Here is a 19,258-nt window from a genome sequence, read left to right as displayed (position 1 = left end):
ACCTTGAAATTCCTCCCAAGGATGGGCTTGCAGGCTCCAGACCTCTCCTGGCTCAGGTCCACTGCAGGCTGTGCACCTGTGCCTGGTCAGGAGGCCATGGCAGGGCAGCTTCTCCCTGCCCAGTGTCCCTGCAGATGGGAGCTGGCTGGCTGCTGTGGCCCCAGGCAAAGGGCAGGCATGTCTTCAGGCTGGAGCCAGCAGGAGCGGCCGGAGGCAGGCTCCCGGCTCTTGGGGCTGAGCTGGACTGGGCATGGCTGGAATGCGATGAGGAAGAGCAGGAGCTGGGCACAGCGAACGCTGTCAAAAGGCAGACGGCACCTTGTGCAGGGAAGACTGCTTCCAGGCCCCTCCTTGGAGACGCCACTGGTCAGCGCCCCTGGGGGGGAGAATCCCCCCCATGTCGGGATTCTTATTGGTTCAAAGACCATGGGACGTGCGTGCAGGGAGCTGGTCATGTGGGCCTGGCTGTGCAGCCTGGCTGCCAGCTCTTACAGCATCACCACCACAGGGCACTTCGCTGAAAGGCCCCGTCAGGGACACGCTCCTGTCTACACTGTGAGCACCCCGTAATCCACTTTGATCATGATTCAGGCAGCGTTCTGTGCCTTCCTGACTCCTCAGTCGTTCTCAGAATGACGAACAACGAGCTGATCAGAATGAATCAGATCAAGTGTCAGAGGCAGGCAGCCCGTCATCCCCGAGGCCGGGCACATCCAGCTGGCTGACAGTACGACCTTGGCTCCCGGTGCCCTTGGCTCCACGGTGCTGGGTGCTAGGGAGTCCAGTGGCCTTGGGAGGAGCCTCAGGGGATCTGGAGGCTCAGAGGGGCTGGGGCTTGGCTTGAGGACCACCCCAGTGGCCCCCTTGCTGTCCTCTGCACTCCCCAGTCCTGACCGTCCCTGTGGGGGAAGGGTCTGGATGCTCAGATTCAGATTCCTTTTCTCCTGTAAAGCCTCAGACTCCTGTCACTAAGCCACACCAGTGACACTGCCATCACCTCCTGCAAGGCATGCTGGTCACGTACAGCCACCTCCTGGGACACAGGCCAGTGGTCTTCCTGGAACTGTTCCACGTTTTTCAGAGCAAGGCCTGGCTTTTCAAGGACTGAAGCTCCTTGACCTGAGCAGGTCTGTGGGAGATGAGGGCTCGGACACAGATCTGGACACAGCTGGGAGCAGCTTCCTTCTCTCTGGCGGGCAGGACCCAAGAAGCAGGGACCCCGAGGGGGACAGATCCCTACTCTCCCTCCCTCGGCCACATGGGGGTGGGGCCTGTTACCGTGGATCAGAGTGAATTTGATTTGATGCCAGAAATATGGAGACCCTCTCCTCAAACATGTGCAATGCTCTCAAATGCAGTGTTCCTGTCAGCTAAGACCACATTAGGTGATTCAGGTGGACGGAAAGACTGTGGCTCCTTCCCCATCCCCTCCTTTGAGGCTAGGAGGGTGCTGACTGCCACCTCCCGCCCCATGGCTCAGCCACCCTCTAGACCCCACTGCCTCTGTCCAGTGGAGACAGCAAGCATCCCTGGGGCCCACTGAGTGTTTACTTTGTACTGGGATGAGAACCCTGAACAACTTTTTAAAATAATGGAAATGTAAGGAGAGCAGACATCCATTGCTCCAAGACAAGGGAGTAAACTAGAACTTTGGGTGGCAGGTGGCTGAGAAATGCTGCTCATCCTGAGACTTGGTCCTGGGGTGGGGGCTGCAGTGGGGAGCCTGCAAGACTGCACATGTCTGCCTGGAGACCCGGAATCTTCCAGGATCCCAGGGGCAGAGACCCCATGGCTTCCCTGTTCTGCACTTGCTGGAACTTCCAAGTACGAGCTGTGGGTGGAGGGAACACCTGGCCTCAGGGGACGCCAGCTCCTTGCGGGACCAGGGAGGGTCCTGGTGATGGAGTCCGAGGCTGCTGGTGGTGGTGGCTCAACAGGGGTGCAAGTGCAGAGTATAACACGCCAGGACATAGCCTGTCCAGGGCCCAGGGTTGGCTGGGGAGAGGAGGATCATTTATTCAGACACGCAAGGAAGCAGGTGGGGACCAGTTTGGCCCACAGGAGGCAGGGTACAGGGACATCTGGGGAGACCTCCCCTCCCGGCACTCACCCTGGCCTGCAGTGGGTAGGGAGGTGGGCTGCCTCCCGTCCATTTCAGCCACGGCATCAGAAGCGCCTCAGGAAAGCAAGCCGGGCCAGAGTGCGGATCAGCTGTCACTCAGCCCTGCGAGGGCAGCTGCGGGCAGGCGTGGGACCGACCTGGCACCAGCTCATCAGCCTGTTGTCAGGAGAGCGTCCCGCAGAGCGGGGGCTGCAGCAAGGGCCTGGCCCCCTTGCTTCCTGCCCTTCTCAGGCCCCAACGGCCAGTGGGCTCAGACCCCAGCCCCTCCCTGCCTCCTCTACCCTAGGCCTTCACCTGGTTCTGTGTTAGGGAAGAAAGAGAGAAACGGGCAGTGGGAGAGACCAGCAGGGGAGAAAGGCACTACATCTTCAGGCCATGGCCTGGTCCATCTCAGGGGCCCTTTAGAATCCTTATCTCACCTGCAGGACAGCTGCCCCCTACCGTGGGGCCTGAGATCATCTCTGGTGGAGGATTTCACCTGACTGTCCCCTGCCTTCCTGTGGCCCAATGTCCACAAACCTGGGAGGAGAGGCCAGCTCGGCCTGCCTCGTATTCTGTGGACTCCCAGTTGTCCCCACGCAGCCCCATCACAGGACTGACTGTCCCCTGCCTTCCTGTGGCCCAGTGTCCACAAACCTGGGAGGAGAGGCCAGCTCGGCCTGCCTCGTGTTCTGTGGTCTCCCAGTTGTCCCCACGCAGCCCCATCACAGGGCCTGGAGACGGCTGTCTTGTGCTGCGGCTGCCCTAGGTCCTTGGGAGGTCAGGCTGCCCAGCAGGTGCCGACCGAGAGGGACGACGGTCCCCTCCCCAACTTGGTGCATGCCCAGCATCCCACGCTCCTGTGCTTCCTGCCCCCACCCCTGGAATCCAGAATCTCAGACCCCACCCATAATGCGCGGGCGGGGAACCCCATCCTGCCAGTCCTCATCCTCCATGAAGGACTGGGGTGGGTCTGCTGGGAGGGAGAGCTGTGGTGGGCTGAGGGGGCAGGAGCACCGGAACAGAGACAGGGACCACGGAGGGGTGGCTGGGTGGGGCCACGGGGACACTTGCAGGGTCAGCTCAGCTTTGCTGAGCAGGGACAGGTTGGCAGGGCTTGTCCTGCAGGCTGGGACTGTGAGCAGGCAGACAGGCTGGATGGGGGCGGGGAGGCGGGGCCGTGGCCACGGGGGGCTCCCCAGGCCTGGGCTGGACAGTGCAATCCACACAGATGCAGGGGACAAGTGGGAGTGGTGGGACCCCCGAGACGATCGAGAGAGCCATCCTGGAGCATCCTGATGGCGGTGGAGGCTGGTGGCAGCCCTCGGTGAGCAGGCTTCGGGGTTTCTCTTCTCCTGACACAGCAGGTTTCCATTTATCTCAACTCTATATATTTGTTTGAAAAGGTATTTATCAAGCACTCTCCATTTCGTCGCAGCTGTGGGAAGCGCTGTGGAGTGGGAGACACACCTGTGAGGACAGGTGATGCTCACCTGAAAGGCCGTGGGGTCTGAGGCAGGCACAGGCAGGTGAGGCTCAGGAAGAGCAGACGACTGCCCTGGACACTGAACAAGAGGCAGTTAAGCAGGAAGGTTCTGGCTTCCTCCCAGTGCCTACGGCAGACTCGCTGCCAGGATGGAGCTGAGGACCTGGGTCCGTGGGCTGGCATGGAGGGCATCTGCGTAGAAAACCCGAGCCTCGATCTGGCCCTGGAGACCTAAGGAGAGCCCCGGCCGAGCGGCCCCCACTGCAGACCTGCACCGGGCTGCGGCCACGGCCAGTGAGACCCCCTCAGGCAGGGCACACCTGGAGGGGAGTCTCCCGCGCCGCCCTGAAGGTCGGGTGAGCAGGTCCTCCTGCCTGGATTGGAGGCACTGCCACCCCGGCCACTGGCCTTCGGCTAGTACAATTGGAACCGCATGAAACAGAAGACAGAAACCATTGATTTCATGCTGTTCCAATCACGAAATAGAAGATAGAAACCATCCCCATTGGAACGGCATGAAACAGAAGTCACTGCTCACAACCTGTTCCAACGTGGAATCCTGGCATTCTCGGTCTGTGGGGGGTGATCGGGAAAGCCGGCCCGGAGCCCAGGAGGACTCAGTGGACTCTGGGCAGGGGCTGCGGCTGTGACTGCCACCCACCTGGTGAGGAGAGACCCTCTTGTGTCAAGTCGTTTTTGATCTCTTTGGGGAGTCATTCAGATGAAAAGCAGTAACGTTCTGCCTTCGGGGAGGACAAGCGGAATGATGGATTCCAGGTTTTAGTGTGTGCACATTAATGATTAAGATCTTAAGTGGCATTTACAACCGCTGGGTTTGCAGGCCTGTGGTGGGCAGGATCTGCTTACCCAGCAACGACTCCCGATCGGGACTCCCCCCACCCCCACCCTCCTCTCTCCGGTCCTGCTGGGGCCCTGGGCCTCCCTCTCTCCTCAGCCCTGCTCAGAGCCACAGCTCTGCAGGCGGTCCATGTCCCGCTGCCTCTTTAGCCTGTGGGCTGGGGTCGGGGCGGCATGGATGGCTGGGTCCTCCACGGGCTCTGGTGTCTGTGGGCCTGAGGGCTGTGAAATGCCCAGATGGAAACAGTTTGCCCATGAGGGGGTGGTGGCTGGCTGCAGCCAAGCACGGTGGGGGCACAGCGGCAGCCCCTGAGCTGGACGGGAGAGGCCGGGGCTCTCAGCGCAGCCCCTGCCGAGGCAAAGGGGGAGCTGCGAGGGTAGCAGCAGCCGCTTCTCCAGACAGACGGGCGGACGCCTCCCCGGCTAGGAGCTTAGCAATGAGTCACGATGCAGGGGCTGAGACAGCACACCTGAAGGCGAGGGCTGCCACCCCCAACCGAAGGCTCATGCATGGGTCACTTTCCCAGAACCTCTCCCTTACAGGGTAAAACTTTCTGGGACCCCTGTTGGGCGGCCCTATTCACAGGCTCCTTCCTTTCTCTAAATGCCAGGCCTCAGAAACCCACAGGCCTGCCTGGACCCCACACAGGGGCCATGTTCGGGAATTCTCCATGACGTGGATGGCGGCCTGTGGCCTCTTCTCTTTCCCAGAGCAAGGCCCCGGCTCCCCACTGGTGACATCCCAGGAGAGGGCCCAGGAGGGTGGGGCTCAGGAGGACTCTGCTTAGAAAGGCAGCTGACATTACCGACGGCTGGTCATCCAGTGTGGCGATAAATTTTAGGGACAGAAAAGAAGAAAGCCTTTGGAGGGAGGGAGGGAGGCCTTTCTGCTGTAGGTCGACAGCCTTGTGTCATCCGTCGTGTGTGGTCTGGCACAGGACCAGCATGTGGCTTACACTGCTCACAGGCCCAGGGTGCCCACACATCTGAGGAACAAGCGAACCTCCTGTTTGCTCTGGGCCCGGGAGGACTGGGGCGCAGGCTCTGACACTCAGCGGGCATCCAGTGGTCCTTCCAGGTGAGGCCGGCCAGAGGGACGCAGCATCTCAACCCTGTACTGTGGTTTGTAGCTAGGCAGGACCCCTGGGAGCATGACCCACACACTCCAGGGTGGCCAGGGGTCTCTCAGAGCAGCTCATCAGGGCACAGATCCTGGCATGGGGGCTGCGTGGGGATCATAATTTGGGTTTCACAGTAAGTGTAGCTTTCTTCTGTATTCCAAGGCCTGGAATATGTGGGCATAAACACATATATGTATAAAGAAATTATGAATGTAAATTACATCTCATGTAGCAATTGTTTGTGAACTATACATAACCTATTTATACATAAATCATACATTATGCTTGTATACAAATACACAATGTTTTGTCCTTATTTGTGTCTCATACATTTATATATTAATATGCTGCTCTGGTGCTTTCTATTTTCACTTAATTAATGTTGAAATTCTTTCCATTCAGAACATATAGCTCTATCTGGTTCTGTTGGGTGACTATGCCCCAGGTCACTGCCAGGACCTGTCACTCATTTATCCATTCCTCCTTTGATGGGTGTTTGGTTCATGTCCAATTATTCACTATTGTAAAAAGTGCTGCAACGAACACATGCTTTTCTCCTTTTACCTAATAATATGTGCATTACATATTTCTTAACATTGAACCATCCTTGCATTCTTGGAGTGAATAATGCAGACTTTTCAACGTACTAATAAATTCTACTTCCAATATTTTGTTTAAGATGCTTATATCAAAAGTCATGTAGTTTTTCTGTAATGTGCTTGACAGATTTTGGTGGAGTGCTATGCTGGCTGCAAAAAAGTGGTATATCTATTTTAAGGGATGCATGTGTGTTCAGGCAGGTGTACACGTCAACTCACAGAGAGGCCCTATTATCACAGCTTTTGAAACATCTACTTCTGTATATATTTTATAATGGACATGCTGTATTATATATTGATATCATGTATTGTGAATGTAAAATTATGAATAAATAGGTATCCATATATTGGGGGTGCTTGATAGAGAATGTTCAGACCCCGCTGGTCCAGCACATGATTTATGTTTATAAGTATTTCCTGAGTACTTAAACGAATGTATTTCCTATTTGCAGGATGCTTGCTTAACACAAGATGCATATTCTCATTAATTTTATTATGCTCGTATTCTAAATTCTTAATCATTTTTAATGTACTCGATCTATTTAAGGACTGAGAGGTACTTCCGCTCCTTTCGAATTTTTGCGAATTTTTCTGTTTAGCTTCCAGCTGTTTGTATAGCTTAATGCCATTTCTGTGTTGTATTTTGTGAAATACAATACAAAAGTAGAAAGTGGGTTGCATCTGCCTGCTGTGTCTGGGAGCATCTGTCTACCTCAGAGTGCTTTGTTTTAAACAACCATATCGTTGTATTCACCTCTTTGGATGCAACATGGAGAGTCTTCATTTTGGACAACGAGCTTATCCCCCTACAGTGTGACATCTTTATTTCGAGGCCTGCCAGCAAAGCGCCTCCCTGCTGAGAACTGTCTGTGTTCAGCACAGCACCCGGATGCGTCCCTTGGCAGGTGGGCAGAGAGGCCTGCACCCGAGCTGCTCCTGCCTCTGGAGCTGCCCCCCAGCCACGGCCCCTCCCACGAGGCTGGGCTCACCCCAACACACACAGAGGCCACCTCTGACCCTGTCCTAGCCGGTGGCAGCCCCTCGGGGAGGAACAGGGCCAGTGTGAGCGTGGCCACGGGTGATTATCGCCATCTTAGTTACAGCGTGGGGTGGTCCCTGTGGGTTTACAGAACCAGAGATGCTTATTTATGGGCTGCTCACACAGAGGAGAAGGTTGACACTGGGTTACACGGCTCCTACGCACAGGCTTCCGGGAACTGTGGTGTAGACGGGTGGTCTCTTTCCATTCTCCTCTGCTCTCTCCCTCTGTCTCTGTCTCTGTCTCTCTCCTTCTTCTCCCTCCCTCCCCCCTCCCTTCTCTCAGTTCACGCCTCACACACACACAGCTGAGCATGTCGTTGTGGTTGCTGAGTAACAAAGCCCCTTCGTCCTGGAGGAGAAGATCATGTTAACTTTCATTCTGAACATCCTTTAAGGGACAGTGTCCACCCACATTCTGGAGGGAGGGGCTCCTGCATCCAGTGCCAGAGCAGGGGTCACTTCTCCAGAAGCCCCCAGCCCTCCACCTGTCCCCTGCACAGATGTGCTAACACTGCACCTGCCAGCAAGGTCAGGAGGTGCCCTTCGTACCAGGCTGAGAGCCACAGGCTCTGGCCAGCCTGCACTTCTGCAGAAAGGGCCAGGATAACAGGCTTTGCTCAGGAGGCTGCATTTTGTCCCATCTGAACCTTGAGCAGGGCAGATGAGTGGCTGTATTTATGCATAGAAGCAAATAGTATTTCTGGCACACATGAGAAAGTCAGAGGAGAGAGAGAAGCCGGGTCCGGTAGAAAAGTGCAATTGAGGACGAGGACAGAGGATCTGAGTTGGGGATGGGGAGAAGGGGTTGGGGACCAGATGGATTCAGGGGCTAAGACTGGCAGCAGTCACCATGAGGGAGGGGAGAAGGGGCACCTCTCGAGGAGTGCCTGGCTCAGCAGGCAGATCCGAGACATGTGGACAGGGAACCTGTCACCACACACCTGGCCCTGGAGCCCGTGGTGCAGATGAAGCATGGGGTGAGGGCGGGGCCGAGCCAGAGATGCGGAGGGCAGGTTTCTACTCCTCTGCAGGGCAGGACCCCCAGACATCCACCCAGACCAGAGTCCAGAAGCCTCCCGAGTCTCGGGTGTGGCAGAGCCCTGACCCCAGCTGAGCTAGGTCCCCACACACTAGACAGAAAAGAGTGAAGTCCATCAAGACTTCTGTTCCAGCATCTGCTTAATTATTAAAGGCAAGTTCCATTAATGATAATCAAATTATCATGTACAGTCAGAAGAGGACCCAGCCGGGGAAAACTGGAGCTTCTGCTTTTAAAGCATCAAACTGAAAAGACGGGAGGGAGGAAGCGCCGGGGTCATCAGAGGGAGTGGACACTTGGAGCAGTCCCTGCTATTTGTGCTCCCAAAGGTGCCACAGAGCCTGCATGGGAGGGTGGGAGGCACCTGGCTGAGCAATGTGCCCTGCAGACCACGGCTCCGGCGCCTCTGATTCCAGAAGCCCAGGGTGGGAGGCACACAGCATAGGTGGCCCTGTGCGCCACCGACCCACTACGTGGCTCTTGGAGACAGCTTGGCAGCACCTGGTGCGAACAGCGCCCAGAAGCACACACTCCCCAGTGTGCACGCCGAGCTCAAGACCCAGCCTGGCACTCGATTGGACCAGCTCCTTCGCAGGAGATTCCTGGTGCCCCTCACTGCGGGTTACACCCGATCCCCTGCACAGCTCACGTTCCATCCTCCCAAGGTCTGGGGTTTCCACATTCAGCTGCCTCTGAAGAAGTGAGTTGCAGACTTCGTCTTCACGGATGAGCAGGCGAGCCCGGGCCGTGAGGACACAGAGACGCAGCCCCGCTGGATCCACGACGGGTGGCAGGCGGAAGACGGGGAGGTCCTTGTGCTAACTAGGCCAACCCGGCTTCTAGCAGGAATGGGGCGAGGCGTCCAAGGGAAGGTTTCTGCTTGAATTATGGCCAATTTAATTTTTATGTAATTAATAGCAGTGTGCAGTGTGATTAATACGATCCCCTAACACATCTCTCTGGCTCTCGCTTCCTCTCCACACCCCCTCCCTTCAGCATTTCCTGCTGATCCACTTGTCCTCAGGGATCCTTGTGACTGGCACAAGTCAGTGGAGACTGGCACAAGTCAGTGGAAACTGACAGCTGTCCTGGACCACCGGCCTCCTGCAGAGGCCACGCCAGCACCCACTGTGCTGAGGCGCTTGCTCAGAGGGAAGCGTCTGCACCCTGCTCCAAGCTTCCCCGTGCCCCAGTGGACGTCCCTTACCTGCTGCAGCCACACAGGCCACCCAAGGTGCCAGGAGTCAACCCTTCTCTGTTCTTAACACACATGACCCTATGAGGACAGGAGGTCCTTTCCCTGCCCCCTGTGGGCCCCAACACTTGGCACTAGCCCTGCCTACACTGGGTGCTGCTTGGTGAGTGTCACACGTGACAGCTCTGGGCAGGGTGCTCCCCTGTGGGTCACAGTGTGGCCTCTGCCCTGACTCTGCTGCACCTCTGCCCTTCCTCTAAGGCTTGGCTCAGCTGTCCCCTCCTCCAGGAAGCCTTCCGGATCCCAGCTCAGGCCAATGTCCACTCTGCAGCGCTGCTGCAGCCTGGGGAGCCTGACAGCATCCCTGTAATCATGCCTGTCCCCTGACTCCTCCCTGCCCCACACTCCTCGGGGCAGCAGCAGGTCCTGGTCATCTTGGGGTCAAACAAGATGGCCCAACTCCTCCTCAGAGACCCTGGTGAGGACAAATGAGCTCAATTAAGCCTGTGGACGGACACTGGTGGGGAACAGATGTGACTGCGTGCAATGGAAATCCTGGGGGTTTCCCCCATCCTCTGTTCTCAGCTGCCCAGGACCGCAGCAGTGGCCCCGAGGGACAGATGGGCTGAGGCCAAGTCCCTCTGAAGGGCAGGGGGACTGAGCATTTCCCAGGGGCCAGGAGCCAACTTCTTGACTGAGAAAAATCCTCCTTACTTGCTGTCTGCAAGTCTCTTGCCAGTCTGGTTTACATTTAACAGCTCCTTTAAATATAGCTTTATTGTTTTTATTTTTTAAATGATATAGATTCATGGTAACTTTTTTTTTTTTTTTAAGATGACCAGTAAGGGGATCTCAACCCTTGGCTTGGTGTTGTCTGCACCACGCTCAGCCAGTGAGCAAACCGGCCATCCCTATATAGGATCCGAACCCGTGGCCTTGGTGTTATCAGCACCACACTCTCCCGAGTGAGCCATTGGCCGGCCCCATTGTAAGTTTTAAAAAGTTGCAAATGCAGAAAGTGTAAGAAAAAAAGGATGAAAGAATCACCTGATATCTCACCACCCAGAGAGAACGGTTTGTTGTGTTCCTTTCAAGCTCTCTGTCCTGCATATGTGCAGATATGATTTTTTCAAGAGTGGGATTATGTGACTAGCACCACTCTATCAACTGCTGCTCGCATTGGTGCACAGAGATTATCTTGGATAATTTTTCATGTTGATAAATATGAGAGTATTTCAAAATGCTTGTGGAAAAATAGAATTAAAAGATAATACAAATCTTTCCATGAACTTTTTGAAGCATCCTTGTGTAGACACAACTCTCCCCACACACGCGCGCGCACACTTCTGTCTGTTATAAAGGATGAAATGAATTACGGATGTGTAGTGTTTTACTTAACCAACTTCATTTTGATGGACACTTGCTTTGGTTCTAGTTATTTAGAATCCAAACTAATGCTACCATGAGCATCTTTGTATTCTTGTGTGAGTGTGTCTGTAGAATAAATTTCCAAATGTGGCATTACTGGGTCAGAAGTGCGCATACATTAAAGTTTGGTGTGTCTCGTCCAATTGCTCTCCTGCTCCGTGGCGCCCGCTGACATTCCATCAACAGTGCGGGGGCAAGTGCCACCTCCTGCTCTGACAGCACCCGTGCCACTGCCACATGCCCACCTGGGAGGTAGGAAACCCCAGCTCATCGTTTCCATTTGAATTTTTAAGTTTACTAGTAAGATAAATTTCAAACAGATAAAAGATTTATATGTTTTAGAAACTCGTAACATGATGTTATGTAATATAATGTTGAGGAAGGAAAGTCCCTTCCTAGCATAAGGCCAGAAAGTATTTCTTTTAAAGACACAAATTTGACTGCATTTTTCCAACTCAGTAAGGCAAAAAAAATCATAAAGAAGGAGAAAGAGAAACAACAAAATGAAAATCGCTTGTCGTATATAGTACGCACTAACGTAAAATTACAGGTTTAGGGGTGAGAATGTTAAGAGCCCAGGGGGACACGTGGAGAGGGGCACGAGCACACGACTGATGACATGACCTCCCCGCCCTTTCTCAGGACGCTCCGGGAGGATGAACCGTCACCAGAAGGGAGCAACCCGAGAGGGGACTGCAAATACAAAAACAAGGGCTGCCTGTTTCCTGGACAACAGTGGAGGGTCCCGTGGACCCGGGTGGGAGGCGGGCAGCAGGTTCTGAGGGCGGTGTCCCCACGTGCTCGCTGGGCGGTGCTGCCACGCCAGCCGGGAAGGCGACGGTGGGCACGGGGGAGTCAGCGACAGAGCAGGACATCTGCCACCCCACAGAGGTCTGCGTCGGAAAAGCGACAGCATTAGGATCCTTCCATGCTCACGAGTGAAGAATGGTCACATGGTCATCGTGACGCCAGCAGGAAGGAGGACTTAGTTCAGATCGCGACCCAGCTCAGCGGGGGACGGGGGTGGTAGAGCCGGCTCACCCCGTAGCTTCTAGAGTAAAATGCAGGAGGTAGCGTCTGGCAGGGAAAGCTCAAGACAGCACCATCCGTCACCAGCGATTGACATGGCCAAAGTCTGGGCGAAGTCACAGCTGGGAGCTGACTGGGCGTGAGGACACACTGGGTTGGGCACTATGGCTGTCCCCAGGAGCCTCTTTTCCTGGGTTTCTAGCTGCTTCCTCAGACACACTCGTCTGCCTTCCCCTGCATCCTGCAGCAGCTGTGGCCATATGAGAGGCCAGTGTGCCACTTGGCTGTCGCACAGATGACAAGGACCAGGGGCATGAGAGGTCCTCGGAGAAACAGAGTCCAGGAACTATGAAGAATCTCATCACATTAATAGGATAAAGAGAAGAAATGAGGTTTTAAACAGATGTCTGAAAGGCATTTGGAGATATTTGACAGATGTGCTAGTATCAGTGGCCGCACAGCAAATGGCCCCAGCACTTAGCAGCTTGACACGATAGACGCGTATCGCCTCACCGCTCCTGTGGTCAGGAACCTGGTGCACAGTGTCGTGGGTGCCTCTGTCCAGGTCTTGCAAGGCCAGGGCCATGCTCTACTCTGAAGTTTCAATTGGGGAAGATCCACTTCCAAGCTCACACCACGGGCGGTGGCAGGCCTGGCCCTTGTGGGCTGGGGCCGCTGGCCATCATTAGTCCTGCACCACGTGGCATTTCCATAGGGTGCACTGTGGCATCTGACTTCTGTTGCCATGAGAGAGAGAGAGAGAGAGAGAGAGGGAGAGCGAGCACGCGGTTGCTGCTGTAGTCTTCTTTTGACTGAATCCAGCGGGGTGTCACCTCTGCCATCCTTCCACTGGGTGTTGTTTGTCAGGGGCTGCCCCCAGGTCCAGCCACACTCAGAGGGAGGGGGACGGATCTCCAGCTCTCAGGGGAGGAGTATCAGAGCATTTGTGGGCATCTTTTTAAACCACCACAACAGCTTTTGGTGATAAAATTTCCTGAGAGTAGTAGGACATGAGGAAACCTTTCTCAATATAATATGAATTATAATTATATTATTCACAACCAGCAGCAAGTGCCATGCTAAACGTAACACATGGAATGAATTATGATGAGAGTTAAGGCAAGGTCTTGGGAAATAATTGCACCTTAATTAAAGCCATTGCTTAAAGTATAATTAGTGTGGCTTACGTGGTCACAGGTAGACGTGAAAATAAAAGGAGTTAGGGACCAGACCTCCTCTCTTCAGGGGAAAGGATGTCTTTGTGCTGGCCCCTCATGGTGCCCCTAGTTGTTTAAGGGCATTTAAGCTACATCTCAGGATCAGCACGGGGGTGAGGGTGGGCTGGGAGTGGGGTGGGGATGGGGCACCACTGTGGGGAGGCGTTGGTCTCCCACATGGCTGGCCACTTGGGTCTGACAGCACGCCACTCTCCCACGAAGGGCCCAGGATCCAGTCTTAGGGTGTGGTGGGAGCCCCAGATTCAAGCCTCTGAGCACACCATGGCCCCTGCTCTCCAATCAATCCAGAGTCTAGGGTGGGGACAGGGAAAACCCAGAAACCCTGCCGGTATTGGGAAGACTTTGCAGAGGCCTGTGGCCGTGAGACAAGGTGGGGCAAGAGCCAGGCTGGGGCAGGGAGCAGGCAAAGCAGGACCCCACTCGCAGCAGCCACATTGTGTTCCAGGCTGGTCTTTGCTGTGGGGCTGTCCTGTGTACTCCTGCCCTCACCCACGCGATGCCAGCACACCCTACCCGAGGGCAACAAGCAGAATTGTCCCCAGGTCCTGCCAACTGTGGAGAACCACTGCCGTAAACTGAGGTCCAGTCTGGCTGACTCACAAGTGACCAGGGCATCCACCATGGCCAATCCTGACTCACGCTCACATCCCCTGAATGGCCAAAGGCCATGATGGGGACAGCATCCACACCCTGGAACAGAAATGTAGCTCCAGTGCTGAGAGCAGATGTGCTGGGGACTTGCTCTTATGTACAGTGTGGCAGGACTTCTGAGGACTGTGAACTTGGTGAGGGGCCACTCTGTGTCCACCTGCGCGGTTGAGTGTGGCCAGTGCCTGGGCAGGGCTCGGCCTGTAGGCTGCAGGACAGGGAGCAGAGAGAGGCCTGGGAGCGGGCGCCAGGCAGGTACAGAAGGCGGGTGGAGAGGCAGGATCTGGGGACACATGGAAGTGAGAACTAGGTGTGAGGCGACTGCAGGAGGGCTGCCTGTGGGGACCCAGTCTGAGGACCTTCAGAGTCCCCAGGCAAGTCTGCTGCCTCACCTGTGGGCAGAGGTGGGCCGGGGTGGGGGAAGTCCTGGGGCAGCACAACGTTCTCCTTTCCCACCCGTGGTGCCCCCCACTGGGGTATGTGCACCCTCAGTCTCAGCTGGCCAAGCAGAGGACCCAAGGGCCAGCCTTCCCCAGAGCCAGCGGGGCAGAGGGGACTTCTGTACAGGCTCTCTGGCCTTGTGGCTTCTCTCCCGGAGCGACGGGCTTCACCTCCCAGTGATGCTGATCTCATCACACTGTATTCCACGCACCTGAACTGCCCAGCGTGGCCCGGATGCCTGGCCCTAAGGTCGAACCCATGCCTCTGGGTTCCAGCCTGGAGAGAGAGGCAGCCCAGTGAGCAGCAGGAATCCACAGGGTGTGGAAAGCTCCAGAACAGATTCCGGAATTATCTTCCCATGGTTCTGGAGGCCATAAGTCTAAAATGAAGGTTCCAGCTGGGCTGTGCTTCCTCCAGAGACTCCAGGGGAGGATCCTTCCTGCCTCTTCCAGGTTCTGGTGGCCCCTGGCTTCCAAGGCTTGTGGCCACATCACTCCAGTCTCTGCCTCTGTCTTCACGTGGCCTTTCCTCTGTATCTCTGTGTCCTCTCTTTTTCTTATAAGGACACCACTTGCTGGAGTGAGCAGGACTGAAACTGTGTTGAGACCTAAAACCGCATGGGCTGTAGGCAGATTTTAAAAGGACATAGCTTTTTTCTTGGCATGCGATTCTCTGAGTTCCCTCTCTTCCTATGGTTATTTGGTACTTATTATATTATTCACATGAATGCAAAGCTGTTTTCCAGCCAGCCTGGAGCTGCAGATGTGCATGCACTACCCAGACCCTGGTATGACAGCAAGGATGCAGCAGAAGCCAGATGGGGTCTTGGTGAGACCTTGCACCTGAGACCTTGCAGGAAGCCCCCGCTGCTCACATCCCCCTCCCTCTTGCTTTTCATTTCCCACATTCCAGTCCCTCAACCCCCTCTTTAACCCCCCCTCAGTAAATCTGAGTCTTTGAGATGGCTTTGGTCTGGCTGTTCCTCTTCAGGTTTACCTGAGAGTTCGTTTCACCCAACATCTCTCCTCAGGTCACTGGTGTTCCTGAAAAAAGCTGACTTCCATTCTCACCAACGTTTGACTTGTGAGTGGTTTGTTTTTGGAAGGGGGCAGGCAGCTAGACCTGTATACCTGACAGTACAATCTTTGGATTTAGGGACCCACCCTTAAACCTGAGATGACTTCATCCCAAGATCCTTAGGTAATTACATCTGCAAAGACCCCATTTCCAAATAAGGCTACACTCTGAGGGTCCAAGTAGACACTACTATTCACCCCACTGCAGGCACCACGTGGCCTGCAGGAGAGTCCAGGCAGAAAGACATGGCTGGACAAAGGGACAATACCCAGGCCCCTGGCTCTCCAATTATCCCCGAGGAACTGCGCAGTGAAGTGGGAAGTTTCCTCTTCCATCAGAGATGTTTTTAAGGCAGAAGATACAAGGGGATGTGAATAATTTTCAAAATTTATCAAGTTAATAGGCACGTGAAAGCCCAGCCTGCAAAATCCTTTATTTCAAATGCCCTAAATCTTCGCCGTCCCATTCAGTGAGCTTCCAGGAGGCCGAACGGGAGATGCTAATGCCGTTTCCAGTATTTGCGATCCAATCTTAATTAAATCTGCACCACACTGAATTATTTTAACTATGATTTTCCAGCAGAAGGTATTGTGAGAAACGTACTCTCCCTCCTTATTTTGATCGGATTTCATAATTTTCAAGTGGACGTGCTGGTGGAAAGCCTCAGACATGGAAGCAGGAGATGGGGCTTCCGAAGCTCTGTCCTTGTTCCCACAAAGAGAGAGGAAATTGTCTTTGATAAGGATGATTCCTTCTTCAGGCTAAAAATTCAAAAATGAGCCAAAGCATGGGAGAAGATATTTGCAATGCACACGAAGGCAAAGGATACATAAACAGCAAATCAACAACAAAAAGCCAGATAGCCCAGGGGAGAAGGCAGGCACATTTGCAGAGAGACGCCATGGGAGCAGGCCTGATGGCGGACGAGGCAGGACACACGCCTCTCACTGGAGCTGGGAGCCGCTCTCTGCAGCAGCTCCTCGCCTGGGGGGCTGCCCTGGGCCAGGCAGCAGCACCTCCCTAGAGAGGCTGCGCCCGCCCCAGAGCAGACCAAGTCCAGCCACTAACTGGCATGAAGGGCAATAGGCCAGCCCCTGCCTCAGGGTGCTACCGATCTGTGTTGCTGTTCATGCTCCAGAGCTCCCCGTGGGATCGGGCTGTGGGTGGACTCAGGTGAGGTCACGTTCCTGTCCAGTTCCAACCCCTGTCCCTACGGCTTCCCTCACTCCCGTCTACTGAGAATTACTTGAACAAAACCCCCATCTCAGGTACTGCTTATAGACACCTGCCCCACAGGTGCCCCAGACACATGTTAAAACTTCAGCACACCCATTAAGATGGCTACTAAAGCAAACGCAAAAACAAAACAGGAAAAACAAGTGCTGGTGAGGACGTGGAGAATCGGAACCGCGCGCACGGTTGGGGGACTGTAAGTGGTGCAGCCACTGTGGAAAACAGTCTGGAGATTCCTCAGGAAGTTAAACCTAGAACTGCCACGTGTTCCAGCAACCCCACTTCTGCGTGTATGAACAAGGAATTGAAAGCAGGGGCCTGGACAGGCATTCATGCAGCCTTGCTCACAGCAGCGTTCTCATGACAGCCCGATGGTGGAAGCAGCCCAGCGGCCACCGTGGGTGAACGGATGGACAGACAGATCGTGGTGTACACACACGGTGCAGTCTATTCGCCCTTACAAAGGAAGGACATTCGGATGTGTGCTACGGCGTGGATGGGCCTTGAGAACATTGTGCTCAGTGAAATAAACCAGCCACGAAAAGACAAACAGCGAGATTCCACTCACACGAGGTCCCCAGAGTCATCAGGCGCAGAGACAGAAAGTGGAAGGGCAGGTGCCAGGCAGTGGGCAGGGTTGGGGAGCTGCTGCTGAATGCGGACAGAGCTTCAGTTTGGGAAGATGAATGAAGTTCTCGAGATGGCCAGTGGTGACCGCTGCACAACCACATGCATGGACTTGACGCCACTGAACCATGCACTTAAAAGTGGTTAAAATGGTAATTTTTATGTTGCGGGTATTTTACCACCATTAAAAATTTAAAAACAGAGCAAAACAAAGCTTCAACCCCAACCAATCCACCAATGACTAGAATGAAAACGGCGGGCACGTGGGCCGCTGCAAGGCTGTGGAGCGAAGGGAGGCCTCGGGCGCCGGGGCGGAGGCCGTGCTGGCTGGGCGTCATGCCATGAACTTGGGGTGGCAGGTGCCTGCGGCCCAGCAGCTGCACCTCTGACGATACACCGAGAGGGATGGATGAGTGCTCCCAAGCCCCGGGACAGGCCCACAGGAGTGCTCCCGGCCGCCCTGTTTGCTGTCACCAAAAGTGGGAATCAAAGAATGAATATCCATCTCTGGTAAAATGGACATGTATCTGAAGGAACACTGTTCTGCAAGGAGAATGAACAACTATAACCACGTGCCTCAGCACAGGGGAGCCCCCAGACATGGTGTGGGGAGTCAGAGGAAAGACACGAAAGAGGAATGAATAAAGCCATTTGTGTAAAGTTCAAAAACAGCAGAAAACTTCACACTCCGTTTAGGGGTGTAACTGCAGGTGACAAAACCTTAGAAAATCAAGGACGCGGTTGTTCCGAAAGTTAAGCAATGACCGCCACATGACGAGGGTGACAGAGGACTGCAGAGGGGTGGACGGTGGAGAAGGGGCGGGGCGGTGGGGTCTGCGACTCTTGCCGTGCTTGAGTCCTCGGCCTGGGAGGTGCTTTCCTGGGTGTTTCTTTTGTAATCGTTACGTACAATTATGTGATATGAACTTCTCAATGTTCGTCACTTACAACAGTAAATAATAAGACCATTTTGTCCTAACCTATGTCCCTTGTTTACCACTTTCTGTTATAAATAGTTCCCATTAAAAAAATATATGCAGATCCCTCTGCGGCAGGTTGTAGGCACACGGTGACAGATGCTCACGCACAGGTTGCTCTGGTCCGATGCTAGTCACATGGAGCAAAGCGCACTCGCCCATGTACTCCATAGAGCACGCAAGGCTGTGCCCAAAGGTAGTTCGCAGTCTTGAGTGTTGGCCACTCGGAGGGCTTGGCTTTGAGGAAGAGGGTCGTGACTGGGGGCTGGGTTCTCGGAGTGATGCACAGACTCCACTGAATCCTTGCCACTGTCTGTTTCAAAAATGGTCTATTTCCACTATTATAAAACATGGTATAAAGTAGAACTAGGAATGGCAAAGAAGTGAAATAACATGGTTTCCTTTCTCCCCCAAACTGGTTTCTGGGAGAAGGAGCAGAGAGGTTGGGTGCTGGCAGAGACATGTGTGTAGACATGAGGAGGCAACAGGTGCCCCATGCGCATCCCTTCACGGCAATGTTAGGGTCTCCTGGCCCGTGGAAAGGGCTTCCCACAGCCCCTTCTGACACTTGCTGTGCACGACAGAGGAGAGAGAGGAAGGAGGTAAGGGGAGGGATTTTCTGCAAGTTCCGTGTGCAGGTGGGAAGAGGAGGCGAGAGCATCACTGCGGCTATGTCCACGCATGATAAAGGGATGGCCTGGGCTGGGACTGACCGAGGCGAGAGCAGCAAACGGCTAAGGTGGCCGTGTGCAGGTGCCTCAGTGTGGAGGGGGCAGCGTCAGGAAGGGCTGCGGCTTGCAGATTTGTCCCCTCCTCTGGGACCCTCTTCCGCGTCTCCCTTCCTCTCCTCTCCTTTGCCTAATTCCACTCGAGTCCTCAGCGGGGATGTCAGCCCCTTGAAAAGCTTTCCCTGCCATCCCTGAGCCCAGGCTGGGGCAATCCCCACGCACCCAGACGGAACACTGTGTCTTGTGTCTCTGCACTGGACCTGGCCCTCTTGCCCCCACTGCTCTGAAGGCCACTAGCAGCCAGCGCTGAGAGAGCCTCCGTTCCACACAAGGTGGCTGCTCGGCAGGTGCTGGCTGAATTCTGAAGAGTGAATGAATGCTTAAAGGACGAG

The sequence above is a fragment of the Cynocephalus volans genome, chromosome 1, assembly GCF_027409185.1.
Source record: "Cynocephalus volans isolate mCynVol1 chromosome 1, mCynVol1.pri, whole genome shotgun sequence".
NCBI lineage: Eukaryota > Metazoa > Chordata > Mammalia > Dermoptera > Cynocephalidae > Cynocephalus > Cynocephalus volans.
Note: the sequence above shows the minus strand (reverse complement) of the source record.